We start from the raw sequence: 15,697 nt of genomic DNA, 5'->3' as shown, positions 1-15,697 counted from the left end.
AGATTTCCAGATTCTGTTGCCTGAATGTTCGGTTGGATCCCGAAACCAAAGCTACTACTTCTGGTTCCAGTGCATCTAACACCTCGAGTTCCAGCCACCTCCGTTTTCTCTGGGCCAAGCCAAGGTCGCCTTCATCGCCCCTCTCTCAGCTAGGTGAACTCTGACCTGGGCCGCCGATAACTGGAGCAATAAAGTTACCATTTCCAATATATATCAGGTGCTCAATGCTGAGATGTGCTCGGTTTTCGACCATCCAGGAAGTGGAAGGGAGGCAGCGCATCGGATTTTTTACCTGCCTCAAGGCTCATGCTAGTTCAGGACCTGTGCTAAGGAGTGTGGCTGGAATGCAGAACCACCACAGGCCTATTATCATCACGTCCTCTTGGATCACTTGAAAGACCCAGCTGTCTACCTGGGACATGCCCAACGACCTTGAAAGCCTCATCACTCTGGCCTTCCATATTCTTTATGGAACGATCATCCAGATATCTCTAGTTTTCTCTAGTTCTCTCAAAATTCTAGTTCTTTTCCCAGAACCCGTTCAGGCTACACATCAGCAATGTCACCAGAACTCATGCAGTTAGGGAGAGCTCCCTTAACCCCCTCCAAGAGTGTGTGCGTCAGTGGCGAAGCAACTTGTGCGCTTACGGTGGAGCAGCCGATCACCGGCATATCAAACGCCAACTGCTTCCAGGAAACAGGACCACCAGGTAGAAGCAAGGGGCCTTCTATCTGGTAAGCTCCCCCAAGCCCCTTGTTCCATCACCTCTGCCTAACTCACTCTCGCTATCTTCCATTCCTTGATGACTCTATGTACACAGGAAGCTCTGGTGGATTCCGACGCAGCAGATAACTTTCTGGACTGCACTCCGGTTGTGTGGCTTGGACTCCCTACTGAACCTGAACCTCTTCCCTTCTTCATCCATAGACAAACATCCGTTGGGTCTGGGGTGGTCAGAGCATGTACATGACCTGTGAACATGAGCTTGAGAGAGCACTGCAAGGGCATGCAATTCCTCCTTATCGACTCACCCAACACTCCTTTCATTCTGGGTTACTCCTGGCTCCCCACGCATGACCCTCACTTTGCCCAGTCATCCAGTTCATTGTTGAGTTGGGGACCCCCCTGCCTGCATCCTCAGTTGACTGCACCCTGTAAATCCGTGGAGACGGAGAAAGCCCTCAACCTCACCAAACTCCCACAGGAATACTATAATGTAGCCGTTGCCTTCAGTAATAGGAAAGCTAGCACCCCCTCACAGACCACACAACCGCGCAATCAACTTCCTCCCAAGCACTACCCCTGCCTGAAGTCAGGACACTGTGTCGGACGAGGGTCGCAATTAATCTCCCACCTCTGGCTCCCTCCTCAGCACTGCAGTGAGTCTGTGCTCTGGCTATCATCCACAGAACAACAGTCAGTGAGAAAGAGCCAAACAGCAAATGGATAAGGTTCTGCAGTGCTTCATTACCTCCAACACTTCCACATGGAAGAAGTACCTGCTCTGGGCTGACCTGTCCCACAAACTACACACCTCCTCTGCAATGGGTATGTCTCCCTTTGAAGTGCCAGCCCCCTTTTCCCCCATGGAGGAGCTAACGATGGAGGTCCCGTCACCAGGGCACAGGCTTACCACTGCTAGAGTGCTTGAAAGAGGGCACAGAGTGTCACCCTGGCTGCCAACTGAGCCTACTGCCACCGTGCCAACTGCGGGCAGTGTCCAGCCAGACTAATCTAACCTGGGGGCCAAGTCTGGTTGTCCACCCGAGATCTGCCCCGCACCACGACTCCTGTAAGCTCTCACCCCAGTTCATTGGTCCCTTCAAAATTACTCGTCGCATTCATCCTGTCACTTACGGTCTCCAGCTGCCACCGTCCCTCAGGGTCAGCCCTACCTTCCACGTGTCCTGCCACAAGCCTGTTGTCGATAGACCACTTAACCCACGTGAGCCTGCATCTCCAGAACTTAGGGTGGGTGGAATGGGTTGCATGGTTCACCGGCTGATGGATTCATGTCATCGTGGACGATGTATATAGTATCTGGTCAAGTGAGAGTGGTACAGTTCAGAGGAGAATTCGTGGATCCATTCAGTTTCACCTAGGTTCTTTCACTTATTGAGGAGTTCCACCGAACCCATCCAGATCATCTGGGGCAGTTGAGTGCCAGCCTTAGGAGGGGTCCTCCCGTCAAGCCTGCATACTTCAGGCATCTCCCAGTCTCCACCCACCTGACAGGAGTCACCTGCCCCCCACTTCCGACTCATCACCTGCAGCCTATATAAACACAGTGCTCATCCACTGTCCTTGTTCACCCATTGAACCAGACAACCTTAACCATTGCCTCCTAGCCTTCAGTTACCTTGTTGCTTGTGGTGTTTAGCATCTATTTCCTCTTGTTTAGTGGCCCTCATGGCTTGTTATTTTTGCAGTCTATTATTACAGTTATTGTTCTCCACTGACTCATCTCCACTGCTCTGCTTTTGGGTCAAGCCTCCTCTACATTTTTGACAGAAGTGACTATGGAGGTTGTGGAGGTTCCATCAATTCTGGGACACATATCACTGACTGTAGGTCGGAGAATGTAATCCAATTATTTAGTAAAAGATAGAGAACAAAATAATGAATAACAAGCTGAATCCAAAAAATAAAACAAATCAACCTTTAGGTGCTGTACCTAGCAGAATTGATAAGGGGAACACAGAGAAGGTGAAGTATTCAGACATTCAGAAGTCTTCACCAAGCTGCCACAATAGAGATTATTAAACACAATTAAAGGGTATGGATTGAGGAGTGGGGAATGGGCAGAAATCAGAGGAAAGTGAAAGGATGCAGAAAAATGTCATGGGGATATAGATAGGCTAAGTGAATGCATGAGGTCAAGTAGAGTACAATGTGGGAAAATGCAAGATAATTCATCCACTTTAGTAAAAGAAAAGAAATGTGTTTAAATGTTGAGAGACTGAAAGGCGTTGATATTCAGAAGACCTGAATATCCTTGTACATGAATCACTGAAGGTTATCACACAGGTGCAGCAAGCAATTGCAAAGTCATATAGCATGTTGCTCTTTCTTTGTAACAGGATCTGTGTACAAGAGTAAAGATGCCTCACTGGACCTGTATGAGACCCTGGTGAAACCATAGCTGGAATACTATGTACAAGTTTTTTCTCCATACCAAGACAAAGATATACCTGTGATGGAGGAAGTGCAATGGAGGTTAATCAGATTGATTCCTGAGATGGCATATTTGTTCAAGGAATGAATCATCTCCAGAGATCATCTTATTGAAATTAATTTAATTTTAATTTTTTTAATGAAGCTTCATATGATAGAAGAAAGATTATGTTTATCCTGGCCAGGACTTCTAGAACTGGGGTCGCACTCTAAAAGTAAAAGATAAGAAAAAACTTCTTCGTCCAGATAGTAATTAATTTTTGGAAGCTTTGTTGTGGAGTATATTTAAGATAAAGAACAATACATTTTTAGATATTAAAGAAATGAAGTAATATGCAGCTCATCTAATCAAGTGGTATTGTGATAGGTGAAAGATTAGCTATGAGTCTTTTAACTGTGGAATACTTTTGAATTGTCAAATGACCTTTTTCTATTCCTGCTTCGATTTGTTATCTTGTTAAGTTCTCATGAATTCCAATAGCTTCCTTTCTAACCCATCTGTCTCATATGTAAAAGGTATATGATGTTTACCAGTTCAGTATGTCAGAACAGTATTTCATTTAGCATGTTGCATTACAACTGGAATTGTGGAAAAATAGCTTTTCTTAAAAGTTAATAAAACATTTTCATTGGCGCATTAACTACATTGAATCTTCCAATGCAGTCATTCTTTGGAGTATTAATCACAAATTATATCAGCTGCCAAAAGACAAATAAATGTCATTGACAAATGATGTTTGAAATGACCTTTCCCTATTTTATGCAAGTAGTGATGCATTAACAATAAGCATATAAATTTTACTGCACATTTTCATTGTAAGAATCATATTTGGTTGTAATAGCTTTGCATTCAATTGTAGTTGATTGCATTCATGAAGATACAACAGCTATTATTTCTGTTAAGTAAATAGCAATAAATACAAGCACAGCCTAATAAATTGCATCTTAGTGCACTTTCCCGCCAGAGTGACATCACAAAAGAGTAGAGTTCAGAGCAGGTAATGTAACAAATTTGCTTTTTCCGAACAAGCTTCATGAATAAAAGCCAATATGGCATTTGCTTTTCTAACCACTTGCTGCATCTGCCTGTTAGTGCAGATGCAGATGTTTTTGTGATTTGTGCACAAGAACACCTCTGTACTTTTCTCTTCTTCAGTCTTTCTCCATTTAGATATTAGTCTTCCTTTAGATTCCTCATAATTACTTACACTTTCCAACATTAAACCCCATGTACCTGTTTGGAGTTGTCCAGTCATTCTGTCCATCTACACCCTGTTGCGGAGCACACATATCCTCATCACAACACATCTTTCCACCTATTTTCATGTTCAAGTTCAATATCAAGTTTAGGATTAAGTTCAAGTTTATTATAATCTAACTGTACATCCATACAACCAAACAAAACATCAGCAAACTTGGATAATTCACACTCAACCTCAAAAACTGCTGATCTTCTGGGATTTTCACACAAAACAACCTCTGGAGTTTACAGAGAATGGTGCGTAAAACAAAAGGCATCCGTTGAATGGCAGTTCTGTGGGCAAAACAAACTTGTTAATGAGAGAGGGCTGCGGAGAATGGCTAGTTTGGTTCAAGCTGGCAGGAAGGGGTCAGTAACTCAGATAACTATGTGTTGCAACAGTGGTGTCTGAATACACAACATATTGAGCATAGAATTGAAGGGGTTGCAGCAGCAAAAGACCACACCAGGTTCCACTCATACACCTAAGGATTCTACTGAGCGCAGAATTTATAAATACAAGTATTTAAATAAATCTAGGACAAAAACATAATATCAGTGATAATGCTTTCTTCCACATTCCAAAGGCGTACAGTTAGGATTAGGGTTAGTGAGTCAAGTGCATGTTATATTGGCACTGGAAGCATGGCAACACTTGTGGATGGCCACTAGCACAATTGCCGGAGATTTGATTTGGTGGAGATGATGCACTTTATTGTGTGTTTCAATGTACATGTGACAAATAAATCTCCCAAACAGGGTCCCAAAATTGAAAGCACTTCAAATGCTGAAAATCTGAAATAAGAACAAACATTGCTGAAAGGCCACCCCCCATGGGAAGAGAAAGAGAGCTACTGTTTCAGGCCAAAAGTCCGAAAGGACTGATGAGCAAGAAGAAGCATGTTAAACTGCGAGGAAGAGTGGAGTAGTGATTGGATGTTTCTGGAAGAGAGAAATTGATGTACCCATGGTGATAAGTTGCAAACAAAGTTATCTACTTAAACAGTGAATAGGAGCACTTAGAGAGTAAGAACATTAACAAAATAATGTAGGCAAAAGAGCCTAGGAGTTGTGAAATGTGGAGCAAGACATGCCCAGCAGGTCAATCTGGGTAAGTCCTCCACTCCCAGAGGGAAAAATGGAAAGCTAGTCTAAATCAGGTCTAGAAGCCATTTTGAAATGCCATAATCCTTTATTACAGAAATAGTAGTAGAATATTAGAAAACCATAGTACATTGTCACATGTCTGAGAATGTGCGTTTTTTAGTGTTCTTTGATGATATAACAAGCAGGGTAGATAAGGGGGAATAGACAGATGTTGCGTAAATAGATTGCTAGAAGTTATTCAATAAGAATTTTTAATATCATAAAATGATTTTTAAAAAACACTTGATGACTGTGATTGTGATGCATACTAGCAGGGGTGGGAGATTGGCTAACTAGAAAATAGAATTGGGAAAAATATCAGACAAAATATTGGAGGAACTCAGCAAGTCAGACCTCATCTATGGAGCACAAAGAACAGTTGACATTTTGGGTCAAGAATCATCATCATCTTCCTCTCTTTCTTATCAACTTCCTTCTCCTAGATTCTACCACTCACCACGGGCAATTTACAGTGGCCAGTTAGCCTATCAGCTCACAAATCTCAAGATGCAGGGGGAAGCCAGAGCACCTGGACACATCTACATAAGTCAAGGGGAGTCTGCACAAGCACCATCCAGAAAGTGGCTGGGTATAGATGTGTGATGTGTAAATGTAGCAAATTATTTGCAATACAAATAGAAAGTTTGCTATTATTCCATGAAGGATGGTGTATTAAAGAAGAGAAGCTTTGCTAGAACTGTCAGACTGTTAATGAGACCATTGTAGCCCTGGTTAATTAAACCCAAAGTTGCAATGTAGGAAGTTCTGCCTGCCGAGGGATGAAAGCGAGGTTTCCCGATTTTAAAAAAAGAGAATTTGAAAGAAGCACTATGCAAGGGTAGGGCGGACTGGACACAGGACGGACAAGGAGAGAAATGCAGCAATGATTAGAAGCTGAAGACATGAACTGTTTAGAGTGGAATTCGTAGTGAGTACCTTTACCCTACTAACTTGAAAACCTCAGAGTGAAGGAGAGACAATAACGATAAAAGATTTGTTGAAGCTACGGCTATTACACGCAGTGGCTTTAACGAGACAATATCGGCAGAGACCAGTGTCCAAAATCCCTCCCATGTAGTCAGGAATTCATTCTGCAAAATCATACAATGGCATTTAGTCAAGTTTTGTACAAGTTTGTGAATTGACTTACTGTGAATGATCAACTATTTCATTCCAACAACCCATGAAATATGATGGCGAGCCAGCCAACAATCTAAGAACCAGCGCAGGAATGAAATGTGTAATGATGCAGAGGATTTAATGCGGTTGGATCTGTAAGTTTATTTTCATTCAAAAAATCTGAATTTGATTTTCTGCAAGAACTGATTTTTTTGCAAAGACTTGGATAAGTGAATGAGATTTATTTTGTTTAAGAGTTGTGATGTAGGAGAATTGTCGTGAAAGGCATTAGATTGTGTATATATAATTTTTGAATTTGAATTTAAACTTGCAGATATACTGCCTGGAACTGAAACTGAAGTTAACTATAATTATTGAGAATAGGAATTGCATTTGGTTTTCTAACTAACAAGGAATAAGAAAAAAGGGAAGTTTGGTCTGTAAACTTTTAAAAAGGGAATAATGCTAGATCTAATTAGTTAGAGAAATTGGAGTAACAAAGGTAATTCTAATGAATATCATTGATTCTAACTGAATAGGAATTTGGCTTTTGTTGATATCTAAGATTTGAAACCTAAACAGAATATTGAATTTTGAATTGTTCTTGCTCACGTAAATATTTTATACATATTGTTTTTTTTCCTTATAAACAAAACCTTATTTCCAAAAGTGTGTGGTTTCCATTCACTGTCTCCTGCTGATACCTAGAACCTTCTGATGGCCTACTAGCACCTAGTGTAATTTGATTTTCTCTAAAGAGTGTGGCGACTAATCACACGGTAAGACTTGTGCTACACAGGTGTTACACCATACCTGGATTACCGCATACATTTCAGCTTGCTTATTGAAGGAGGAATATATTAACACTGAAGGGGTTCATAGATTCCTGACATGAAAGGGTTGAGGAAAAGTTGAGCAGATTGGACCTATTCCCACTAGAAGATAGAGAACTTTTCTTACTGACACTTTTGGAATTGTGAGGGGTAATTTGGAATTGGGTATAGATGCTGAGAGGATTTAGATCCAGGAATATGGATGCAGAATAAGGGGTTGCCCACTTAAGATGGAGATCAGGAAGAATATCTTGCCCTCAGGGCCACTAACTCTTTGGAATCTAAATAATTGAATAAGTTCAAAGCTGAGGCAGATTGATTTTTTTTAGACTATAGTGGAGCCAGAGGTTTTGGGGAACAAACAAGAAACTGAAGCCAATGCCCAGATCAAATTAGCCATAATCTTATAGGAGATCCATGGTCAGTGTGTTGAAGCCCCAAACACCTGCCAGTATCGCTGTTAAGGGCTATTTGTCAAATTAAAATAGACCATTTTCCTCTCTTAATGAGGGGATGGTTTAGTGTGTGGTTTAGGATTTTCAGCACATGGTCTTTATCCAATCAGGTTTAATGCAAAAGTTGGGAGATTAACATCGGGGTTCCAACACTCCATCACATTGAACACATTTAAAAGCAACCCATGCCCCAACCTACACCCAAATTGATCAAGTAAGTTAAATGGGCCAGCTTAAAATTTTGTCTGTAATTTATAACATTTAGAAACAATGTGTTGGAGATTGTTGAAGCACCCACTGTGATGGAAATTCACTATCCTGGGCAGGAGGTCTCATGTTTGCTAAACTTGTTTTCTAAACACAAGCAGTTCTCAGTTAAAAGATCAAAAGCAGATGTTACTAAACTTCCAACTATCAGTTCGTTTAACTTCTGGTCATAAATAGAAGTCAGATCTTAATTTTTAAGATGTAAATAGAAAGCAGATTTTAATTTGAAGTTAAGACAAGCACATTCTGTAGAGCAGCTTTACAAACAAGTTCTGTATTTAGAAGATGCTCTGTCTATTAGAAAACAAATGCTAGTCACAGCACTTGCTTTATTACTGTTGAAAGATGTAGTGTAAGACAATGGGAGGTATAATTTGGGTTGTTTCAAACAGATGAGCTGACTCTTCAGTTACTTATTTCTAGGAAGCTTGCTGACCAAATGGATAATATCATATCAATAATGGAAGTGATTTTAGTTCGGAAGCTTTGTGTGCTTAAGAAAAATAGTGGAGTTAAGAAACTGCAAGGGTAACAAGAAAATGATGGGCATACTGACCTTTGAACAGTAGCCAGGATGTGGGCTACAAATTACAGTAGGAGACAGAAAATGCATACCAATAGAGAAATGTTACGATAATCGTAGGGGATTTCAATATGCAGGTAGATTGGGAAGATCAGATAAATACTGATTTTGGATCTAAAAAGAGAGTATTTGCAGAGTGCTTCTGAGATAAATCTTTAGAGCAGCTTGTGGTTGAGCCCAGTAGAGACAGACAGACAGACAAACATACTTTATTGATCCCGAGGGAAATTGGGTTTTGTTACAGCCGCACCAACCAAGAATAGTGAAGAAATACAGCAATATAAAACCATAAATAATTAAATAATAATAATTAGTTAATCATGCCAAGTGGAAGTAAGTCCAGGACCAGCCTATTGGCTCAGGGTGTCTGACACGCTGAGGACAGCTATTCTGGATTGAGTGTTATGTATGAATGGAATTTGATTAGGGAACAGAGGGTAAAGGAACCCTTAGGAGGCAGTGATCTTTATATGATAAAATTCACTCTGAAATTAGAGAGGGAGAAGCTAAAGACAAATCTATGAGAATTATAGTGGCGGAAAGGGAATTACAGAGGCATGAGTGAGGAACTGGTCAAAGTTGATTGGAAAGGGACACTAGCAGGGATGGAGGAAGAGCAGTAATGGCTGGAATTTCTGGGAGAAATCTGAAGGTTGCACAATAGATACATCCCAAAGAAGTAGTACTCTAAAGGCAGGATGATGCAATTATGTCTGATAAGGGCCATCAAAGCCAACCTGAAAGCAAAAGAGGAGGGTTTCAAGGTAAAGCAAAATTTAGTGTGAAGTTGGAGGATTGGGAAGCTTTTAAAAATCAACAGAAGGCAGCTAAAAAGGCCAAAAGGAGGGAAAAGATAAAATATGAAGCTAAGATTATAAGTAATATCACAAAGGATACCAAAGGATTTTGCAGATATATAAAGAGCAAAGGAGAGGCGAGAGTAGATATCAGACAGCTGGAAAATGACACTGGAGAGGTAGTGTAATGGGGGACAAGGAAATAATGGATGAACTGAATAAGTATTTTGCATCTGTCTTTTCTGTGGAAGGCACCAACAGTTTGTTACACAAGTGTGGTGGTGGACGATCCCAAGTGCAGGACACGGGTGTGGAGGCAGAGTCAGGAGGCATTACTAACATAGTGAGCGTGGAGTCAGTATCCAGGAGTGATGCTTGACCTAGAACTGGCAGTCCTAAGAATCTTGAAACAATATTACTCACACCAGACTCAACCAACAAACCAGCAGCTCCTTGTTGTGATCACAAGGTTTTTATACTTCATTTGCTGATGGAAAGCAGGTGTTTGTAGTTAGTGGAAACTGGGAATGATTGGAACTAAATGAGGTGATTGAGGCCCAATTCCTGAGGTAAATAGCCAGGTGGGTGATTGCCAGAAGGGACCATGATACAGTTAGGCAAAAGTTCAAGAGTGTCAGGGGGCAGAAGTGAGTGCAGTTGTTATTACTAGGGAGAAAGTAATTGGGAAACTGAAGGGTCTGCAGTTAGATAAGTCACCTGGACCAGATGGTCTACATCCCCCAGTTTTGAAACAAGTGGTTGAAGAGATTGTGGAGGCATTAGTAATAATCTTTCGAGGGTCACTAGATTCTGGCATGGTTCCGGAGGACTGGAAAATTGCAGATGTCAGTCCAATCTTCAAGAATGGAGGGAGGAAGGAGAAAGGAAATTATTGTCCAGTTAGCCTGACCTCAGTGGTTGGGAAGATGTTAGAGTCAATTGGTAAGGATGTGATCTTGGGGGTACTTGGAGGCACTTGATAAAATACGCCAAAATCAGCATGGTTTCTTTAAGGGAAATTCTTGCCTGACAGCTAAGTTGGATGTTGAATAAATAATAAGCAAGATAGACAAAGGTTCTTTGTAGAAATAACAAACAGAATAGTCAAAGCAGAATTGATAAAGGCCTTTGATAAGATGCCACACATGAGGCTGCTTAGCAGGATAGGAGCACATGGTATTACAGAAAAGATACTAACACGGTTAGGGCATTAGCATTAGCCTCAACAGTTTCTCCTTTGGCTCTTCCCTCTTTTTCCACATTCATAGGGTAATCATGCACACTCACATGGACTGCAGCTCTGCCTGTCTTTTCATTGGCAACGTAGAACAGTCCATGTTGCAAGCTTTCCCCAGTAATGCTCCCCAACTCTTCCTCCACTACTTTGATAACTGCATCAGTGTTGCTTCATGTATCCATGCTGCAGTCGTCAATTTCATCAACTTTGCCTTTAGCTTTCACCCTGCCCTTAAATTCACTTGGTCCATTTCTGACACCTCCTCCCATTTCTCGATCTCTCTGTCTCCATCTCTAAAGACAAACTCAACTATACCTCTTCCCATCCTATCTCCTGTAAACATGCTATTCTCTTTTCTCATTTTCCCAGGATGCAGCTTTCCATTTCAGGACACCAGAGATGTCCTCCTTCTTCAAAGAATGAAGCTTCCTTTCCTCCACTATTAATGCTACCCTCTCTTACATCCTCTCCATTTCCCAAATATCCACACCCACCCCATCTTCTTACCACCTGAATAGTGATAGAGTTCCTCTTGTCCTTATGTACCACCCCATGAACCTCCACAACCAACACACCATTGTCTACAACTTCCACCAGCTCTAAAGGGATCCTGCCACTGAACACATCTTTAGCTCCTGCCCACTGTCTGCATTCTGCAGGGGACGTTCCCTCTCTTGTCCATTCATCCTACCCCACTAGTCTCCTCCCAGCACTTATCCCTGCAAGCGGCCAAAGTGCTACAAATGCCCATTCACCTCCTCCCTCCCCTCCATTCAGGACCGCAAACAGTCCTTCCAGCTGAAGCAACACCTCACCTGTGAATCTGGTGGGGTCGTCTGTTGCATCCAGTGCTTCCGATGTGGCCTCTTCTACATTGGTGCGACCCACCGTTAATTGGGGGAAAGATTCGTCAAGCATCTCTATTCCTTCAAAAGCAAAACTTCCCAGGGATACAACATTTTAATTCCGATTCCCATTCCCACTCCGACCTGTTGGTTCTTTGCCTCCTCTTGTGTCACAATAAGGCCAACTTCACGGTGGAGAAAAAACATCGTGTATTCTGTCTGGGTGGCCTTTAACCTGATGGTATGAATATCGATTTTTCCTTCCAGTAAAAAAAAATTCCCTACCCTTCCCCTCTTCTATTCCCCATTCTGGCCTCTTAATTCTTCTCACCTGTGTGTCACCTCCTCTTAGTGCCCGTCTTCCTTGCCTTTCTCCTATGGTCCACTCTCCTCTGCTATCAGATTCCTTCATCCCTGCCCTTTACTTTTCCCAACCATCTGGCTTCTAGTAGCATTTTCTAGCCATCCCTTTACTCCTCCCCTACTTTTTTTAATTCTAGCATCTTCTCCCTTCCTTTCCAGTCTAGAAGAAGTTTCTCAGACTGAAACATCGACTGTTTATACATTTCCATTAATGCTACCTGACCTGCTGAGTTCCACCAGCATTTTGTATGTGTTACTATCGATAAAGCGTTGGCTGACTGGCAGAAGGCAAAGAGTGTGAATAAAGGGAGCTTTATCTGATTGGCTGCTGGTGACTACTGCTGTTGCAGTTGTCAACGTCCATACTGCTTCGTTTCACTTTGCACATCAATCATTTAGATGGCTGAATTGATGACTTTGTGGCCAAGTTTGAGGATGATATGAAGATAGTGGAGGAGCAGGTAACATTGAGGCTGCAGAAGGACTGGTGAGATTAATGTCTTAAGGTCTTATGATCTTACAGAAGTTAACTTCAGGCATTTACAGGCTTCGTTAAAAACTATGCTTCCAGGCCCATTTGTGTTAAAAGGATGTCTGAAGAAATATCAAATGCATGTGAAGTCAGCCAGGTGGGTGAGAATCTGTATAAATGTAGAGAGAGTTTCAGGTTTATTAAGAATGGAGTTAGGAACATCAAGAAATATGAAAGAAAAACAGGGTGGACGAATACCTGTTCCTTCAGCTTCAGTTTCTGAAAAAGATGACTTGTTTGTCTGCATCTTGGTTTGTCTTTTCAGTATATAGAAATTGTAGCTGTGTTTTGGAAATCTTTGATCCTTTATGTTTAAGAAATCATTTGTGCTTTGGAAATGGTTTGTGTTTTAGAAATGGTATGTGATTCGGAAATGTTTAAGATAGATATCCACTGTGAATTTTAAATGTTTTTAAATGTGTATCACTGAAAATAAATGAACTGTGTCTTAAGCTGGCTGCTCTGTTAGCTGGAACAATCTTCTCCTTGGTAGGAAGAGGGGACCCACCACTTAAATAGTGGGTATTGGCAGCTAACACTCACTGTGAAGAATAAACAGGGAAGTTACCTAGTCTTTGAAGGTTGGGTGGTCACAGTCTAATGCCCTTTAATAAGAGTATTCATGGCTATTTATAAATGATATGACTTAAGGTCTTTGTTTGAGTTTAGAACTTTGTGGTCAACAAACCCAATACCATCACAACCCAAATGCATTTATTAATCAACTATTCTGACAATTTTATCCATACTTTTTCAATTCAGGTCCAAAATGTACTAGAGAAAATGTGGAAATCATAATCATTCAATTTGCAAGGATAAAAGTAAAAAATGCCTCCCATAGGAAAAATAAAAATAAAGAGAGACAAGCTTTTGGTTTACAGCCAAAGCAACACGCTTTTTCAAGATTGAGATGAGATCAAATTTAAGATGATTTCCAGAGTGAAAGTAACATGTTAAGTGTAAGTGCAACTGGATAGCATCAAGTGTTTTGTGGAGAGCCTGTTTCTGTAACTGTGATGAGAAATTATTTTATATATAGAACCCACCTACACATAGTAAATAACAGATACCCAAAACTGCTGGAAGTAAGCAACAGTTGAAAACGTCATATTGGCACTATGTTGATGCGGATTATAAATTAACTCACTGCTGGGAATAGCAGCCGATGATTCCAAGAAAGTGATAGACATAGGAGGCCCAATTTCACAAGTGTGTCTTATTGTAGCGATGTGCTACACACAGCGCCTAAATAACGACACGCAGTCGGTAAGTGGTTTCAAGACTGGTTCATTCAAACTTCGCAGCGCTGGCATTTAATCCCTAGCGCCCGCCCTCTCTGGGTGGAAATGACGTCAGAGGTGCATTACCGAAGTCTCCCCCAACGCGCTGGCTATTTGTGAGCCAGTTCGCCTGCGCAGAAAGTAGGTCGCCACATAACAACCCCCCCCCCCCCCCGAACCGGTGATACACCCCCCAATGTCCATAGTCTGGATCAGCCTCTGTTTGGGAGGTCTGCCTCTGTGCCGCGGTGCCTGAACCTCGACCAGCTGCGCCAAATCCACATGGGCTGGTTTGAATCAGTCCACCGTGAAAACCTCCTCTTTTCTCCCAATGTCCAGAACGTACGTGGACCCGTTGTCATTGATCACCTTGAACGGCCCCTCGTACGGCCACTGTAGCGGTGCCCGGTGTCTGCCCCTTCGTACAAACACAAACTTACAGTTCTGCAGGTCTTTGGGTACATGGGTCGGGGTCCGTCCGTGCTGTGAAGTCGGTACGGGGGCCAGGTTGCCGAGTCTTTTGCGTAGTCTGTCCAGGACTGCTGCAGTTTCTTCCTCTTGCCCCCTTGGGGCTGGTATGAACTCTCCCGGGATGGCCAGGAGTGCACCGTACACCAACTCGGACGACGAGGCATGCAGATCCTCTTTGGGTGCTGTGTGAATTCCAAGCAGGACCCAGGGAAGCTTGTCCACCCAGTTAGGTCCTCTCAGGTGGGCCATGAGAGCCGACTTCAAGTGACGGTGGAAGTGTTCCACTATTCCGTTCGACTATGGGTGGTAGGCAGTAGTGTGGTGTAGCTGCGTTCCCAACAGGCTGGCCACAGCCGACCACAGGCTGGAGGTGAACTGGGTGCCTCTGTCGGAGGTAATGTGGGCACGCTACCCAGGTTGCAATCAGTGCTCGGGCGCAGGAATCGGCAGATGTGTCGGTGAGCGGGACCGCCTCTGGCCACCTCGTGAACCGGTCTACCATAGTTAGGAGGTACCGCGCTCCTCGGGACACTGGTATGGGGCCCACGATATCCACATGAATGTGGTTGAACCTCCGCTGGGTGGGTTTGAACTGCTGCAGTGGAGCTTTAGTGTACCGCTGCACCTTGGCTGCGCACACGTTCTGGCCCATTCACTGACCTGCTTGCAAAGTCCGTGCCACGCGAACTTGCTGGAGACCAGTCGGACGGTTGTCCTGATAGATGGGTGTGCCAAACCATGTATGGAGTCGAAAACTCGCCGCCTCCAGGCTGCCAGGATGGTGGAGCAAGGTTGGCCGGTAGCCACATCACACAGGAGAGTCCTCTCACCTGGGCCTACGAGAAAGTCCTGCAGCTGCAAACCCGAGACTGCAGTCCTGTAGCTGGGCATCTCGTCGTCTGCCTGCTGCGCCTCCGCCAGTGCTGCATAGTCCACCCCAGGGACAGGGCCTAGACAGCTGGTCTGGAGAGTGCGTCAGCCACGACGTTGTCCTTTCCCGAGACATGCTGGACGTCCGTCGTGTACTCGGAGATGTAGGACAGATGTTGCTGCTGGCGAGCCGACCAGGGATCGGACACCTTCATGAACGTGAAGGTCAATGGTTTGTGGTCTGTGAGCGCGGTGAACGGCCTGCCTTCTAAGAAGTATCTGAAATGCCGGATTGCCAGATACAGTGCCAACAGCTCCTGGTTGAAAGCACTGTACTTGAGTTCGGGTGGTCGTAGGTGCTTGCTGAAGAATGCCAGGGGTTGCCAGCACCCTTCGATGAGTTGCTCCAGCACCCCACCGACTGCTGTGTCGGATGCATCCACCGTGAGGGCGGTCAGAACGTCTGTTCTGGGGTGCACCAGCA

The sequence above is a fragment of the Hypanus sabinus genome, chromosome 6 (genome assembly GCF_030144855.1).
Source record: "Hypanus sabinus isolate sHypSab1 chromosome 6, sHypSab1.hap1, whole genome shotgun sequence".
In the NCBI taxonomy this organism is placed as follows: Eukaryota; Metazoa; Chordata; class Chondrichthyes; order Myliobatiformes; family Dasyatidae; genus Hypanus; species Hypanus sabinus.
This window is presented reverse-complemented; position numbering follows the sequence as displayed.